Genomic DNA, 17,788 nt, shown 5'->3' on the forward strand with positions numbered 1-17,788 from the left:
ATTAAAACTATAGATAGTAATATGATTATTTAGTTATTTGATAGTTTTTTATAAATATTTCACTTTATTGTAGATTTCCAAAATATTTCAAAAATTTTAAGCACACCATGTTTGATTTTGTTGTTATTCCTAACATTCAGAAATACTAATAACAACATTGACATTACGCTTACTACCAACTTCATCCTCATTGCTGTTTTTGCTTTAGGATGAAATGTGGGGTAGGTGAAATGCTCGTTTAAATGACAACATGATTTTAACTTTCCAGATTGAAGCCAGTCCAAGGTGTCACAAACTAATACTCCCAATAAGTTACATGGATACACTGTTCATCATCCTAGAAATGATACATTGATTGTTACTTCGTGAGTCATGGTACCTCTTTTCGGTCGTAACACATCAACTTTTTTTTTTTCCATTATTTGGCCGCTATTTTCCATCGAGTGCATTCCTTAGCAAGTGTTGCTGATAGAACATGTCTGTCTATGAATATGTATTTTTCACTGTGGGGGCAAAAATCAGAGGAACCAATCACACGTCGCTAACAAGATGATCATTTGCTTTTATTTTCTGGTAGGTGTAACACTTCTAACACTGCAGAACTTTCCTTTTCTCGGGGGGTGGGCTTGGAAGGGATTTTCATTGACGTAGTCTTTAACGCGACTTTTTGAAAGCCTTTCCGGCGATTTTTTCCGGTGAAAATCCGGCAGTGATTTATCGGAATCCAAGTTTGATAGCTAATTTCTGCACAATGAAAGCGTCCCAGGGGTTTTCCAGGGTGCTGAATCCGAATATGCACTTAAAAAACCATTTTAACTGCAAAAAATCATGATTTCATCTCAATTTCTTCCGCCGGATTCCGTCACCGGAATCTCAAAAAGTCGCATTATAGACAACTCCATTTTCATTTGTGAATCGATTTCTGTACGTCGGAATCTTGGAAGGCTGGGGAGGAGTGAATTTGAGTTGTGGATATTTGTTGAGATGTAGTTGGGACTAGTGATGATATATATATAAAAAGAGAGACTCAGGAAAGTCATTGAAGTCGCACAAATTGCGTGGGTCTCAAGAACTCTGTTAGAAACAATGACCACCATCATGTCAAGAGCTAAATTACAATGACCACGGTCATGACAAGTGACGATGTGAAGTTGAAAAAAAGACAAATCATCCACCGAAAGTGTATGAAAATCAATTGTAGAGTCTTGGGTATACGAATATGAGGTATATAGTTCGTCCAAAACAAAGCCCCACTTTCCAAGTTGTAGTAAAAAGCTCCAAGTGGTACGAGCATACAGATCTGTCCTATATTACTCAGTAATCTGTTACGAGGAGGTGAGGTATAGAGCCAGGCTTGCAATTACAAGTTCACAGTTAGGTTGTAATTACAAGTTCACCTTGTAGCCGGGTTTGGATTTTCAACTTTGTGAAATGAAAATTTAATGAATGTTAAATATGTTGAATGATTTTTAGTTTAAATTTTATTAGCAATAACTATCTTTGTAATTACAAGTCTGTAATTACAAGTTTTAGCAGGTTTGGATTTCCAAATTTATTTTGTTGGTGAAATGAAAATTGAATGAATGTTAAATATGACTAATGATTTTTAGTTTAAATTTTATTAGCAATAATCATCTATGTAAAAGTTGTTAATAGATTATTTTTCATTTTAATTAATGGAAATATTAAAAAGAAACTAGTACACTGTATATTATTAGTTAAAGTAGATTCATAATCATCAAATAATATTTGGTTAGTTGGAAAGAGAATCTTTTGTGTTTATTATTTTTATTTCTATCTAAACTCGGTCTCAACTAGGGGATTTGAACCTTGGAACTCTTAGCTATCAGATACTTACATTATTTTGATAGCCAATTGAACCGCCCCTAAGACTTTTGTTTTTTATTAATAGTTTTTCATATAAAATAGAATAAAATTATTTGTAATAGCTTCAGTTGAATATTACATTTAAGGTTTTTTTTAAATGTTTGTTATTTTATTTAATATGAGGTATGCATTTTATTATCAATTATTAACATTAATTAAAAACTTAAAAAAAATGTCAGAGAGGTCAGGCTTGGATGTGATATGGGTAGTACGAAGGCCATAACGACCGCCGACCCCCACATGCTGAAGGCAACGGGTGCGGTGTCCTTCAGAATGAATGCATGGATGGTAAGTGAGCAAGGTGGCGGAGAAAGGAATAAGGAAGGGTGGTAGAGAAGGTTAAGCAATTCAATGTGCAGGATAGGATAGAGAAGTTGTGGAGACGGGAGGTAACTCAGAGCTAGGGAGGGGCAAAGGCAATCAAGGAACCTTGGTTGCGGACAAGAAATGGATTCCCGATATGTAATTTGGTCCTGCTCCTGTATTGATTGCATGATATAGCTGGGCTTCTGCTGGGGGAAGGGAGGGGCAAGTGGCCAGCATAATGGGGATTAGTTTTGTATGGGATGCATTGGGGGCGGAAAGGGTATGCCATGGCCTGGTTCTAGTTTTTTATTCTACCAAAATCGAACCAGAACCTTGGTTGCGGAATTGGCAATTGCGAGCTCAGAAGAAATGCAGGTTTATCCTTAGTCTCTCAGGCTAGGGGAATAAGAATAAGGGATAGTGGGATTGCCATTCCTAGGGGGGTTGGGTGCTGAAGAGAGAGGCATGAAAGAGCTGAGGGCAGGTGAATGGGAATTCAGCCATGGTCGTAGGATCCAGAGAGACGCTTGGTAAACTGGGCACCTGCATAGCACTGAGGGCAAAGCTAGGGAACCCGGGCGGCAATCTGGGCGGAGGGGGAAGCAAAGCCATGGCTCACATCTGTTGGCTGAGGGTGCAAAAAGCGGGTCTAATTGCAGGCGTACTGCCAGGCTCTGGATGAGCCTGTGGGCTTGGGTCTAGATGCCATGGGACAGTCGGCAATTAAGCCATAGCAAGGAGGAGGGGTAATATGAGGAGCCCTGGGAAAAGAGTCTGAAACCCACTTCCCTTGGCCACTTGTGGGCTCTAGGCTACCTTAATACTCAAGCAGAGAAGTATGTGAGAGCGACACTATATGAATTGCACAGATGGGATTCTGAGCAAGGTTTGATGAACCTAACCTCTTTTGGATGTCAACAGGGCTACACTGCACGGGTTATGGCTCGAGCAGTGAGAGGACGAGGGCAAGGTAGAAGATGTTCGGCCCCCTAGATAGACAAGGGGCCGAGCACGTCATAAGCTCGCAGAGGTTGTAAGCTTGTGGAGCACCTCATAGCAAAGCTAGCAACAACATACTGAGATGGTACAAACGTGGGAATTTGGAAGTTGATCGAACACTGGGAAGGAAAGATTAAGCAAAAAAGTGAATCAGAGGAAGAAATCGACAATTGGAGGTCGCTGGTCCCAGACCTAGGGAACACTAGCGGGAGAATCACTCAGTTTAAACACACCCTTTACCTATATTTCTTAATGAAGAGCCTTTTTGGAAAAACGATGGAACAAATCTCTGTGGGGGTGGCGTTACAATGTAGGGCATGCCAAACTATAAAAAGATATGGAGAAAATCGTTTCCAGTTACACAAATAGGACATCAGGATGGATCGAATCAACCGCCACATCCCTTGCATCCTGGAGCTGTATGGAATGCCAGGGGCGACTGCTGAAGATCCTGCTCTTGTTGCCTCAGTTTCAGATGAGCAGAAAGACTAAACTCCCCATGCACAGTTTTTGTTTATGCGGTTACCTTTTAATTTTCCTGTTGCATATGTTTGTTTTTACAGTTATGTAGTATCTGGACATGAGACTGAGACTTATCTAGCTTGGCTAGAAAGAGTGAAACAATTTTGTTTTTGGATGGCTTATAACACTGACCGGTGGCCAACAGACTTGGTTTCCCCTCTGGGCAAGTTGAGGCCACCCACTCAACTTGTGTGGTGTAGATTTGCCTAATATATAATAGAAAATTAATGGATCTGTGAAGCTTAACAAAAAAAAAAAACTTAAAAAATAGAAGATAGAGTTTAATTTTTAGTTATTGTAATGGTTGGAGATGATTTTCTAATTATTATATGAGAAATGTCATAGAGGTGGTGATGATGATGATAATGAAAAATTAATAAAATAGTAATTATAATTCAATTTCTTATATTGTAATTTTAATTTTATTAATAAAGTTATAAAAAAAATTGGAAGAAAAAAATCATAATATTCATATATCACTAAAATAAATTTAAATACCAGAATTTAATCATACATAGCTATAAGATTTCATAACTCCATAATTATAATTTTTTTTAATGTTGTGCATATATAACATTTAAAATTTTAATTAAAAAATATGACTTTGATTGTAATAATAGTTAAGAGAAATACAAATGTTTTTCTCAGATTTTTTAGTTGAAAAAATGTTTTCATCTTATGATATTTGATCTCTCTAAGATTTGTTAGTGCTTCTTAAATTTAAAATTAAAATAAATAAAAATATAAATACTTAACAATATGAAAGTGCATTTACCTATATTAACAAAATTTATTTAATAACTGATTTATATTTTTAAAAAAAAATCAAATAAATTTTAAATATAAATTTAAAAACTTAACTATAATTTAAAAACTCAACTATAAAGTTTTCCTATTTTATTAAAGATGTGGATGAAATTAATAATGTTACATCATATTAAATCTAAAAACTCAACTTTGTATAAACATGTCACTATTTTCACACGGCTGGCTGATATACCATGTCCGTCTATGGATATCTATTTTTCACTGTGGGGTCAGAAATCAGAGGAGTCACTCACAGTGGCTAAGAAGATGGGCATTTGCTTTTATTTTGTGGTAGTGTAGAAATTCTAACACTGCAGAATTTTCTTTTTCTTGGGGAGCGGGCTTGGAGGGGAATCTCGTTTGTGAATCGACTTCCGTATGTCGGGGAGGCGTGAATTTGAGTTGAGGATATTGGTTGAGATGTTGTTCGGAATATATATATCAAAGCCGTAGTCTTTAACGCGACTTTTTGAAAGTCTTTCCGGCGATTTTTTCCGGTGAAAATCCAGCAGTAATTTATTGAAATCGAAGTTTGATAACTAGTTTCTGCACAATGAAAGCGTCCCAGGGGTTTTTCAGGGAGCTGAATCCGAATATGCAGTTAAAAAACCATTTTAACTGCAACAAATCATGATTTCATCTCAATTTCTTCCGCCGGATTTCGTCACCGGAATCTCAAAAAGTCGCATTATAGACAACTTCTATATCAAAATGAAATATGAATATATAAATAATGTCAATTTTATTTGTTTTTTTTTTCTATTATATTAATACATTAAAAGAATTTTAAGAAATATAAGGTTATCTTATTTTATATAGACATGGAAATATTTTATTTATAATTAAGGGAAAGAGAAATATTTTATTTATAACTAAAAGTAAGATGTCTCCTTTGTAATGGGTTATAATATTAATACCAATAAATCTAACACAATTAGAGTGAGGCTATGTTTTATAATACTTTTAAGTAAAACAAACTAAATATTTATATTTAGTTTGATTTAATTTTGATTATAGACAACATTTTTTTTTAATTTAAAGAATATTTTATTTTATTTTAAAAGGGTCACTTTTCAACTCCACATTTAGATTTAAAGAATATTTTATTTTTATTTTAAAAGGGTCACGTTTCAGCTCCACATTTAGCATGAACATAATTACATATCACCCTCATAGTGGGTTCTAGAATAAGTTATCCTGTAGTAAGGTTTGGAATTTCAAGCTTTGGAATTTCAAGCTCATCATGTAGTTAGGTTTGGAATTGAGCTTACTCTATTTGTGGAATGAAAATTTAGGGGCGTTAAATATGTTGAATGATTTTTAATTTAAATTTTATTACCAATAACAACTTAAGCAAAAGTTGTTGATACACAATTTTTTTCCTTTTCAAAAGTTCAAGTACGATGTTACTATATCAACCACTTTTATCTAAGTGCTTGTTGCTATTTGATGTGGAGGAAAAGTATGGTTGACTATAGTTCACCATACTTTATCACAATTGACCATGTTTGGCTAATGGTTAACCATGGTTGAATATTAATGATAAGGGTTGAACAAGGTTGACTATGGTCAAGAATATTTGAATATCATTGATTATGGTTGATGATGGTTGACAAGGTTGTCCAAGGTTGTCTACCATGGATGTCTATGGTTGACCATGAATGTCTTTGGTGGAATATGGTTGGTCACTTGTAGACCATCGTTAATTATTGAAGACAATGTTGCCCATGGGTGGCCATGGTCAACATATGGTCGACTATGGTTAATGGGAGTTATTATGGTTATATATGGTTGATGAAAGTTGGCTATGGTTTGCTATGGCTAACAGTGTTTGAATATCGTTGACCATAATGTGGTTGAATATGGTTTATAAGGGTTACCTAAGGTTCCTTATAGTTGACCATGGTTGAGTGTGATTGAATATGGTCGATCAAGGAACACCATGGTTAATTATGGTTGATCTTTCTTGACCCCTATTGGCTATGTATGACCACGACTAATTATTATTTACAAGGGTGACCATATTTCAATATGATTTAACACTATTGACAATGTAAAGTGTCATTGACCATGTTTTACCATGTAAACTATGTATGACCATCTTTGATCATGTCTGACCATGCTTAACCATGTTTCCCATTAAAGGTGATAATTGACGATGGTTGTCCATGGTTGACCATGTTTGATAATGATGACCATGTTACGTGTGTTTACTAGGGTTGAATATTATAGACTAAGGTTGACTATGGTTATCCATGGTGGCTTATGGTAGATCATCATTGACTTATGTGACTATAGTCGAAAATGGTTGACCATGTTGACTATGGTTACCTATGGTTAACAATGTTGATTATGGTTGGCTAGGTCTATGAGAGTTGAATATGGTCAATTATGGTCAATTACGGATCACTATGGTAGTCCATGGCTAAATATGGTTACCCTTGTTTCTCCACATTAACTATAGGAGACTATTATAAACTACAACTCACCTAATTACCCATGTTAATCATGTTTACCCAAGGTTGTTTTTGGTTGACTATAGTTGAGTATGGTTGATCGAGGTAGACCACAGTCAACTATGGAAGACCATGTTGACTAGGGTTTACCATCAGTAACGATGTATGGCTATATTTGACCATGGTTGACCTATATTTTCCATGTTTCGCTATAGCTGACCAATTTTTTGCATGTTCACTATGGTTGACCATGTGTGACGATACAAAATGTGTATGGCCATGTATGAACACAAATGACATTCATGAAATGTTATGTCATCTTGCAAAATTCCTTAGGGGTTATGTTTTAATGCAATATTGTTGAATGGTCTAAATGTTTTATGATGCATTGTAATATTTATTTTATTTCATTGTAATATTCATTTTATTTAATTTTTCCTATTAAAAAATCTCATAATGGTAAATCTCTAAAGAATGGTGATATTTACCTTTGACGATACATAAGGAAACTACGTGCATTCACAAAATCTATCACAATATGCCAAAAGAATGACCATTTAATATAAATAAATAACCCTAGAGGTCCAAAATCTAATCCTAAAAGATGATGTGAGAAAAGTTTTTTTGGATCTTGAGGTGGTTAATTGGTACATTAACTTTCAAGGGTGTAAGTTTTTCACACAATCTCTATTTTGGGCACACAATAATTCGTTAGAATGAACCATATCAGGATCAAAACTTTTAACCAATGCCAAAACATGACATGGCAGCCCCTAGCCCCTGAATTATAAAAAATGTCATTTAGGACCTCAAAATGACCCTCGATATTTGGAGCACAAAAAACCAAAAACAATTACTAAAAAAATGAAGAAACATTAAGTTAGTGAAAAACACAAGTGACCCATATCCACTATGATCATCATTTCTTTTTAAAAAAATTAGTATTTTGTAAGAAATAGAAAAACCATTAAAAATGAAATATATATATATTTTTTTTCTAAGATATCGTTCTTAAAGATTTTGTAAAACACAATGGAATGATTCTATATTTTAATTCAAATAATAGAATTTTTAAATGTTTAATGAAAGAATAAAAGTGTATATTAGCTTGTGATGTTGTTCAAAATGTACATCAAGATCAATAAGTGAATGGCATTATCAAACACTTACCAATGATTTAATTTTGATAGTATAAAACTATATCTGAACTATATTGTTTTTTCACTATTTTACTTTTAATATGATTTTAACATTTATGGTTATCAGAGAAAGTGTGTACGGAATATTCTTGTGAAATAAAATAATTAAATCGGATAAAAATTGCAAGAGGGGTTAAAAATATGGTTAGTAGCTAATTGACATTAAAAAAATAGTGAACATCAACCAACTAAATAAAAAGAGCTCTATCATTGAGATTGGAAAATGTAATTAACCTTTTTTAATATTTTTATTTTATTGATGTGTGTCCTAATTATTTTAGGAGAGAAAAGAAGACCAAATGTAATAAGTTTTTATTTAAATTTTTTAAAAGAGAAATTAATTTAGATAAACCATTGTATAGAAGTGAAGGAAGTAGGTTCACCACCATTCAATAGTATTGGGTTGGTTGGAAGGATAACGCTTTCTTTTTTTCCTAATCGTTAATGTAAATATAAGACTATAGAAAAGTTATTATAATAATTATAATTTAATATTAAATTATGTAAATATAAGATTATAGAAAATTTATTATAATAATTATAATTTAATATTAAATTTAAAAATTAGTAAACATATTTTTTTTCAATATTTTTTTTCGATGGAAAAAATGTAATTTTCATTGAGGTATAAAAATTACATGTTCTATATGCTTAAGCATATGCTGTTAAAGGCTATGCCGATATGTTTCAAAATAGGAGCAAAAATTTGCCTTTCTTCCACGCAAGGAGGCATTCTGCTCTAGATAATCATTTTGCTATTACTCAAAATTTAAAGGAGCTGGCATAGAGACTGCCAGTTATACAATATTGTCCACAAAAAAGAAGTCCCTGAAGTAACCAGAACATAAATAGTTCATTATGGATATTTACATACAGAAAGTGAGAAAAAAACATAACCAGAGAAAAAACTAAGCTCCCTGAGAGCCCGCTGCATCCTCGATATCCATAAAAGGTCTATGGTAAAACTGGAAGTGTTGTCCTTCTCTGTATTCGTCAATCAGCTAAGAGTCGGGAGGCCTATGCGCAACTTCTTTGTATAAGCTGTCAGCATCTGCATTTCACTCCCTGTAAATGTGATGACAAGTAAAAGAGTCAAAAACAGTGATAAGACGATGGGCCTCATTCAGAATGTGAAAAACGAAGAAGGCTGGGCATCTGGTCTTTTTGTTGATCCAGTCACAGACAATTTGGGAGTCACAAAATAGTTGAAGGTCTCGGAACTACAATTGGAGGGCATATTGGATGAGAAATTTTGTTGTGGAGAGCTCAACAAAATTGTTTGTACCTCCCCCCAGCCCCATTTGGATATGAAAGGAATGGGAACCAGAGAGATTTAGAATGGCTCCTCCCCCGCGTCCTTCCACCTGGGCAGAACCATCAAAATAGGCCCAAGGCTTGGAGCAGTCTATGGTTTCAGGAGTGAGAATTCTGGGGTGGGGGATATCTTCTTCATCGAGGGTGAGGGAGTAATCAGAGATAATATGAGCAACAATGTAAGGCCGATTCGGCGAGGAGCTTTGGAAAATGAGATTGTTCCTGGCTATCCAGAGGTCCTAGCAAACCAAAAGGGGAAGGTTCCTAAGCTTTGGAGGGGTGGCCCTACTCCACCATGCTGTCCATGCTTCTGTTACCGAGGCTCCTTGTCATCTACTAAGGAAGGGGGTTTTTGCATGTAATAAAAACCAAAGGTCGCGGGCAGCCTTGCAATCTAGAAAGAGGTGAAAAACATATTCATTTTTGCATTTACAAAGGTGAGACCAGAAGGAGCCATGATGATCTCTCTTTAACAAGTTGTCCCCCATAGGGATTTTGTTCTTGAGGATGGTCCACATTAGAAGTTTGCTTCTAGGAGGGGCTTTGAGTTTCCATAAAAACTTCCACCATGGTTCGATCTCCTGTGGTTAGCGCTCCTTGGCAAGCACCATATAACCCTCCTTTGGCACATATCTTCCCGCTTTCGAGAGTGCCCAAACTAGTTCGTCTTCTTTTCCCCTGATCCTAATCTGGGCCTCAGATAGGGCTCGAGTGTAGTATTTCCAGAAGTGAGACCATTGGGGGGGATGCATAGTTCCCAAGCTGACTTCCATGCTTGCTGAAAAGGGGTGGAGCGCTCCATATCCACTACTTGTCCAACATATGTAATATTTCTATCCTTTAGAAAGGAAAGAAGGTCCTTCGGGAGCCTGTGAAGGTTTCCACACCCAATCTAGGGGTTGCGCCCAATTCTAACTCTCAAACCTGATAGAATTTTCCAAGTGATGCCTTCCCTGATGATGTAGAGGGATTTGAGAACCGCCTTCCATATAGAAGAGATGTCGAGAGGTGCATTTGGAGGATGGAAGGCCCAATCCATCAACAGAACAGGGGCGATGTATTTAGAATATGCCACCCTAGTCCATAAGCTATTTGAAGAGAGAAGTCCCCATCCCAGTTTTGCTGCCAGAGCTGAGGAAAAATCTTCGAGATTCTTTATACCCCATCCACCCCATTTCTTGGGTAAAGATATAGCCTCCCAATTTACCCAGGCGAAGATTCTTCCTGTCTGCTTCCCTTTCCAGAGGAATCTGCAACAAATGGCTAGGATTCTATTAAGGATACCCCTGGGAATCCAAGCCAGTGACATCCAATAAACCGGGGTGACCTCCAGGACAACCTTAATGAGCGTAAGTCTACCCGCCCTTGATAGGAATTTGTGGTATTAGGTGTTTAATCGCTTTCCCAGTTTGGCAATTAGCCAAACCCAGTCCACAATTTTGTACCCCAGTGGCTTCAGCATATACCCCAAGTATTTGAGCCCTTCTTCCAGCCTGTGTAGGGAATAGTTGAAACGCCGCTGAGCATAATTAATTTCATGGGGGGAGCAACCATTTGCAGTGAGGATTGATTTGTTACAGTTTACTATCATGCCCGTTACTTTTTGGAAAAGAGCAAAGATGTTTCTCAGGCTGGTTAGGTCACTAACACTGCTGTTGAGGAAAATTAAGACATCATCCACGAAGAGCAAATGAGTTAAGGTGCAGTCTGCTGTGATTTTTATACCCTTGAGTCTATTCCTTCTATGCTCATCTTTTATCTACCTGCTGAGGCCTTCCATTATCAGGAGGAACAGGAGAGGGGATAAAGGGCAACCTTGTCTGAGTCCTCTCTCAGAGTAGAAAAAGGGGGAGGCAGCTCTGTTTATAAGAACACTGAAAGGAATCTTTATTATACATCACATGATCCACTTAGTAAAATTAGAACGAAAACCCAAATGCGTGAGAAGCATTTTGAGATAGAGCTAATTTTCTCTACCGAAAGCTTTTAAGAGATCTACCTTCAGGATCATACCTTTGATTTTCTTAGCACGCAGTGAGTGGAGCACCTCCTGAGCAGTACCAACTACTTTGTGGATCTGTCGCTCCTGATGGAAAGCAAACTTCTCTGGCGAGATAAACTTGGATAAGATGGGTCGCATCCTATTGGCTATAATCTTGGCAAGGATTTTATAAATACATTTGCACAACGAGATGGGCCTAAATTCATCAAAGGAGGAGGGATTGTTAGATTTTGGGATAAGGGTGATAAATGGGGAAGTGAAGGAGTCAGGGAGTGATCCATAGATTCTGGAGTGTTCTAAAACCTTCAGGAGACCACCCCCCCCAGAATTTCGAAAAAATTCGAAAAGAACACAATCGTCCAACCATCCGGCCCTAGACTCTTATCCTTCTTAAAAGCTTTGATCGTAGCTTCCAATTCCCCCATTGTAATTTCTTTAGTTAGCTTAGTGTTGGCCTCCTAGTCCATGTATCGGGGGAATAACTGGGCTACTTGCATGACCTTAGCTAGATTTTCTTTAGGGGGAGCCTTGTATATCTTCTTAAAATGAGAGGTTGTAAGGGAGTCCAATTTTTGGAAATTATTAGCACTCTAACCATTTTCATCCTGGACTTGCCAGATGGTGTTGATGTTTTTTCTCCCATTTGCAAATTTATGATAGAATTTTGTGTTATCATCTCCCTCCAACAACCAAATCGCCCGGCTCCTCAACCTCCAGACCTCTTCCCACTCCAAAAAAAAAATTTCTTTTGAAGGAGTAAAGCTCTGATACCCTTGCTTTCTGCTCCACCATGCCGATGGCAAGTGCCAGGTCATTTTCTAGCTCTACTATTTCCTTCTTAGCTATTAAAAGTGTTTGGTCATTAGTTAATCGCTTGTTGTGAGCCCAAGTTCTAGACAGGCTCTTCAGCTCCTTGAGGTTGTGGACAAAACCCTTTGTTATGCTGCCACTCTCATTGGGGGGATGGGCCTTCCAGAAGTCCTTAATCAGCTGATGATATGAGGGATCTTTGAGCCAGGATGAGCTGAACTTGAAAGGCCCCTTCGGCTTTTGGGGGCCTCCTCTGATTTCCATGAAAATAGGGTGATGATCAGATATCCCTCACGAGCGTACCCATTGCCTATGAAGCAACCCCATAGCTAAGAGACCTTCCTTGATGAGAAAACAATCGAGTGTGCAGGCTAGGCTATCCTTTCCAACTCTTTTGTTCCGCCAGGTGGGCTTGATTTTTTCCAAGGGGATGTCAATAATGTTATGGAGCTCCAGCAAATTCTCAAAATAAGCTGACAAGGGGTCCTGTTGAGCATGAGACCCCCAAGATTCCGAGAGTCCTAGGGAGAAATTTAGGTCCCCACCCAAAATGAGATGGTCTGCCTGAAGAAGCTTAGAGATGAGGAGCTGGTCCCAAAAGGCGGGTCTATTATGGCAAGGTCCATACACATTCAGAATATGAAACTCTCGTCCTAGCTTAGAAGAGAACAAATTTGCACCCAAATGTCCTTGACCTCCCCAACAGATAAGGAGGTGCAGAGAACAAGAATTGAAGCCCAGAACAAGGCCTTTTGACCTTCCAGATGCATCTATCCCAAAGAAACTCCATCCTGTTAGCATAGCCTCCAGAAGGTGGGAAATGGAGTCAGCAGGTCCCAAAATTTCTTGGAGGAGAATGATATTGAAAGGGGCAGTTTGAAACAGTCTATGGAGGGCTAGTTTCTTGTCGGGCCTCGCCAGCCCCCTACAGTTGAAGAAGGCTATCTTCATGAGGGGGAAAGGGTGGGGGGCTTCGAGCTCTAAGAACCCCATGAATGGTAGATTGAATTCCTTGTGCAATTTCGCCTCCAACTCAAAATTCTGCCTTAGAAAGGGAGGAGGGTCGGCCCAGAGGGAGCTATGGGGGGGCAGGGGATGGAGAGGGATCCAAGCTCGACTGATTTAGATGTAAAGGTTTCTACTTGGCCCTTGACCTGGTCTGGTAGCGAGGGGGTGGGGAGATTGTCATCATCCCCAGGGAAAAATCAGGGGGAGGGGGAGGGGGAGGGGGTGAGGCCTCGGTGGAGGCAGATAGGGGAGGAGGGGGTGGGGGAACCACCTAAGGGGGGGAAGGTACCGAATTTAGATGGGTGGGGGAATTAGCTAATTTAAGGAAAGAATCAACAAGTGAATTTAGCATAGCATCATAATTTTGAAAGCAAGAGGGAGAAACGAAGGGAGAAAACTGCTTACCCGAAGAAACCGTCACCCCAGCAGCTGCTCTTGCCCTGGTGAGAGGAGGGGAGGGAGGATGTAGAGGAGGTTTGCCACGTTTCTTTGGGGACCCTTGCACAAGTGAGCTATCCATCGGTGGAGGATCCCTTTGCTTCCCTGCATCAGGTCGAGGTTCCTGCTACTCCTGATCCTGGATTGTCTTAGAGGGAATTGTCTTGCGCTTGCCCTTCGCTCGAGTGATTGGAGGTCTTGTTAAGAGGGCAGTCCTTATAAAGGTGCCCAACCTTATGGCACTTTCTGCATCTAAACGGCACCCCTTCGTAGTCCAGGTTCTGCCTGCGAGAGAAATTCCTCCATTGGATTGTGATATATTCCTAAAGTCTGTCGTTGGTGTCGAGATGAACCAAGATCCGCGCATATGCCATCTTCCCTATTAGGAGATAGGATTTGTCACATTTCTAATAGGAGCCAAGCGCGTTCCCAATGTGCCTAAATATGTCCTCAGACTAGAATTAGAGGGGCAAAACCTAGCAATCGGACCCAGATTAGGCTGGTCCCTAATTATTCTCTTTCAGGGTCAAAAAGGGGAGTCCATCGCCGCAGAAGAACCAGGGCTTGCTCAATGTGCCAAACCGCTGAGACAACCCAGTTTGTATGCTCTGCCCTAGCGAAGTGGAGAGCAAACCAACCTTTTACAAAGGTCTGCACCACCGGGAGTTCTACCAAATGTTCGCTCCATACCTCTGATGCCCACTACTTTAGTCTGGCTACATTGTAGTGGTGGCCCCTGACTCTTCCCACAAGAACCCTTTCAGCTATATCAATGGTCTCACTCCACTCAAAGTCCTTTCCAAGCCTTAGGAAGACCTCCAAATCCTTTGGCCTGAGAATCCGCTGCTTCTTATGCTTATGACGGCCTTCCTCCGATGGGGAATTAGATGGCGGGTCTCAATTAGGGTTTGACTCAAGCCCAGGGATGCCCAAGGGAGGGTTTGAGGGCAAAACCCCATAGATGGGGGGTACTTCAGTGATATTCCCAGGGGGGGCGTCGAGGAGTCCGGGGCAAAAGGTTCTAGGCTGGAGGCAATGGGATCTCTGGAGGATGCTGCAGAAGGGAGGGGGGAGCCCACGGAGGAGGGAGGACCTTCAGAGGGTTGCCCGTAAGTCAGGTCCAACAATTGATCAACGAAATTTAGGGTGGAGGGAGACAACGGTTGGCCTGTGAGATTAGGAATGGATGGGGAGGTCTCAGAGAGGGTTGCGATTGAACACAAGGGCCCAGAGATCAACGAGAGTGTGGCCACAGTGTATGAGAGTTCATAGCTAAAATGAAAACTCTTCACCAGAATTACCTTCGGAGAAGTCTAGATAGAGGTCTCCGCCAGGGGGTCCTCCATGTAGTCAACAATGTACTCCATAACCGCCTCGAAAAATTCGCGCCAGCTACATTCAGAAACCATAGATCGACTATCGCTGTAGCTGCCCGGCGAGGGTTAAGGTAATAATTGTAATAGTAAAAAGTAAATAGGTGAAAGGGTTAAACAGTAAACGGAACAGAGGATTTTGACGGGGCACCGTATGGGAGGCCAAGGGAGCCCGTTGAGAAAAACTGCAAGAGGCTAGTCGGTCACAAGGAAAGGTACAGGCGGCGAAGGTCGGATGAACCCTAGCCCAATTCCTTTCATCCTTTTTTCTCAATATTTTATTTGAATATTCATTTTTATTATAAATTATTAATATTAATAAATAAATAAAAAGAAAAGTTTATTTTCTAATAGTTTAAAGAAATGTACATGTTTTATATTACTTGTAATTTAGAGTTAAAATAGATTAAAATTTCTCTTTTAAATAGGTTATATTCTATCCGAATATCATAAATTCTGAATACCATGTGCCATTTTTTTATAAGATTATATTTATTATTTTATTTTATTTTGAGTGAGTTAAGAGGTTTACATTCCATTAATCTTTTATATTAATTTATTTTATTTTTTATTTTTATGTAATTTGAAATATGTTAATTTTGAAATGAGTTATGGTTTTTGGGTAAGTGGCATTGATAAGCCATGGTATTGGCCCATGGTGTTGTAACAAAGTCTATTACAAGTTAATAATATCCATGATAAAATGGGGTGCATATCCATGATTAAGAATCTTGTTATATTGTATATTTATTGTAAGTATTGAGTTGTGATTTACAAAGTGCAATAAAATAAAAATAAAATTAAATATTTTTTATTTTTATTTTTAATTGAGTTATCGTTTTTGTGTATGTGGTATTCATAAGCCATGGTATTGAACATGGTATTGTAAAAACCTATTTATAATTTAGTAATATCCATGGTAAAATGGGTTGAATATTCACACTCAAAAATCTTGTTATATTGTAAATATTAAATTGTTTTTTTCAGAAGAAAAAGCAATATATTATATTGAGGCAATATTTACAGCATGACCTGTAGATAACAGTGAAGCTATATGGTTCCCATGAAAATGGTGACCAGACTCATAGGACAAGATTAACAGAAATTACATGGACATATTTAACCAAAACCACTGGACACCAAAGAGTCAAGTGTATTGAAACAGGACACATAAAACACATAAGTCACCAGATATTGCCACATCGTGCAGCTGAATGATCTAATTGACATATACATAACCGAAAAGATCGACAAAAGAGAGGAGCCCAAAATATAACTCAGATAGAAGGCGGCTGCCGAGACAGGCATTCGCCGGAAAGAGCTCAAATTGTTGAAGGTCATGACAACTGATACTCCAAGAGTATGAAAACGCAAGCACATTGCTCCAGTCCACGAACCTGAAGAGCTCTTTGCTCTATCTCTTCGAATCATAAAGAGAGGAGAAGCTTATCAAGACGGACTTGAAGGAGGTGTGTGTGTCTTCAAATATTTTTAAATTTCTCCACTTCCAAACACACCATAACACAATAGGAAGGATTGGCCTCTTAGATGCCTATTGTCTTCCCCACCAGGCAAAAGCTGCATTAACAGAAATGAAACACATGTGAGGAAAATGTAAAGAAAGAGCCAGATCATACCAGATTTGTTGGATGGCTTCGCATTTTAAGAACACGTGGAAGTTTGTCTCCTCCTCAGCGTTGCACAACACACATCTTCTAGGACCATGCCACGACCTCTTCCTCAAGTTTTCCCATGTTAAGCTTTTGTTGTAGAAAACTAGCCATGAGAAAATAATCACCTTGAGAGGACAACCAAGTTTCCACCATTGCACCGGAAAAATCTATCTGACAGGAATATTTTTTTGGAAACGAGATCACAATAGATATCCTTAACAGTCGTTGTCGAATGTTGTGAAAGGGACCATACTAAGTGATCTTCAGTCTCGGCATGCTTTATCCCTCCACCATCTAGAGTGTTTTTGACATTTTCCCAAGGTAGAAGCAAGGCATGAGGGAGGCCAATGTCAGTAGCATCCTTCAGAGAGAGCATATGGCCCCTCCACTCCACAATGATCCTATGCCAAGTAAAAATACCCATTCTGTGAAGGAAAAAAAGAAGAGGGTACGGAATATGGAGATTCCCCCTAAAACCAGCAAATGAGTCGAAACCAATGAGGATTTTCCTTCCAGAGAACATCGTCCATTTCAGATTGGTTATGAAGTATTTTTCCATTTTTCTAAAGCCAAGCCAAATTGCAGAACCCTGCTTAATTCCAATGGAGCCAAACCTGTACCAGAACTCCATACTCCTGCCTTTTTGGTATTTCTGATGTATTATTACACTCCAAGGATTTGTGCCGAAGATACATCTCCACATGGATTTGTAGACCAGGGCGTTACCGAAAATCCTTAGATCCATCAGACCCCAGCCCCCGAGCTTTTTTGGCAATGTAAGGAGATTCAGTTTTGTTAGGTGGATTTGGCCTCTATTTGCTTTTGCACCGCAAATATAGTTGGCGGAGATCCTCTTCATGGCATGTATGATACTGGATAGGAGGAGATAAAGATGGGCCCAATATACCGCCATTTGCATCAAGACAGATTGGGTGAGGATGACTCTACCTCCCAATGATAAATATCTATTTTCCCACAACGAAATCTTGCTATA

The sequence above is a fragment of the Pinus tabuliformis genome, chromosome 1_1 (assembly GCF_031772625.1).
Source record: "Pinus tabuliformis cultivar Carrire ecotype Pingquan chromosome 1_1, CPIR1, whole genome shotgun sequence".
Lineage (NCBI taxonomy): Eukaryota > Viridiplantae > Streptophyta > Pinopsida > Pinales > Pinaceae > Pinus > Pinus tabuliformis.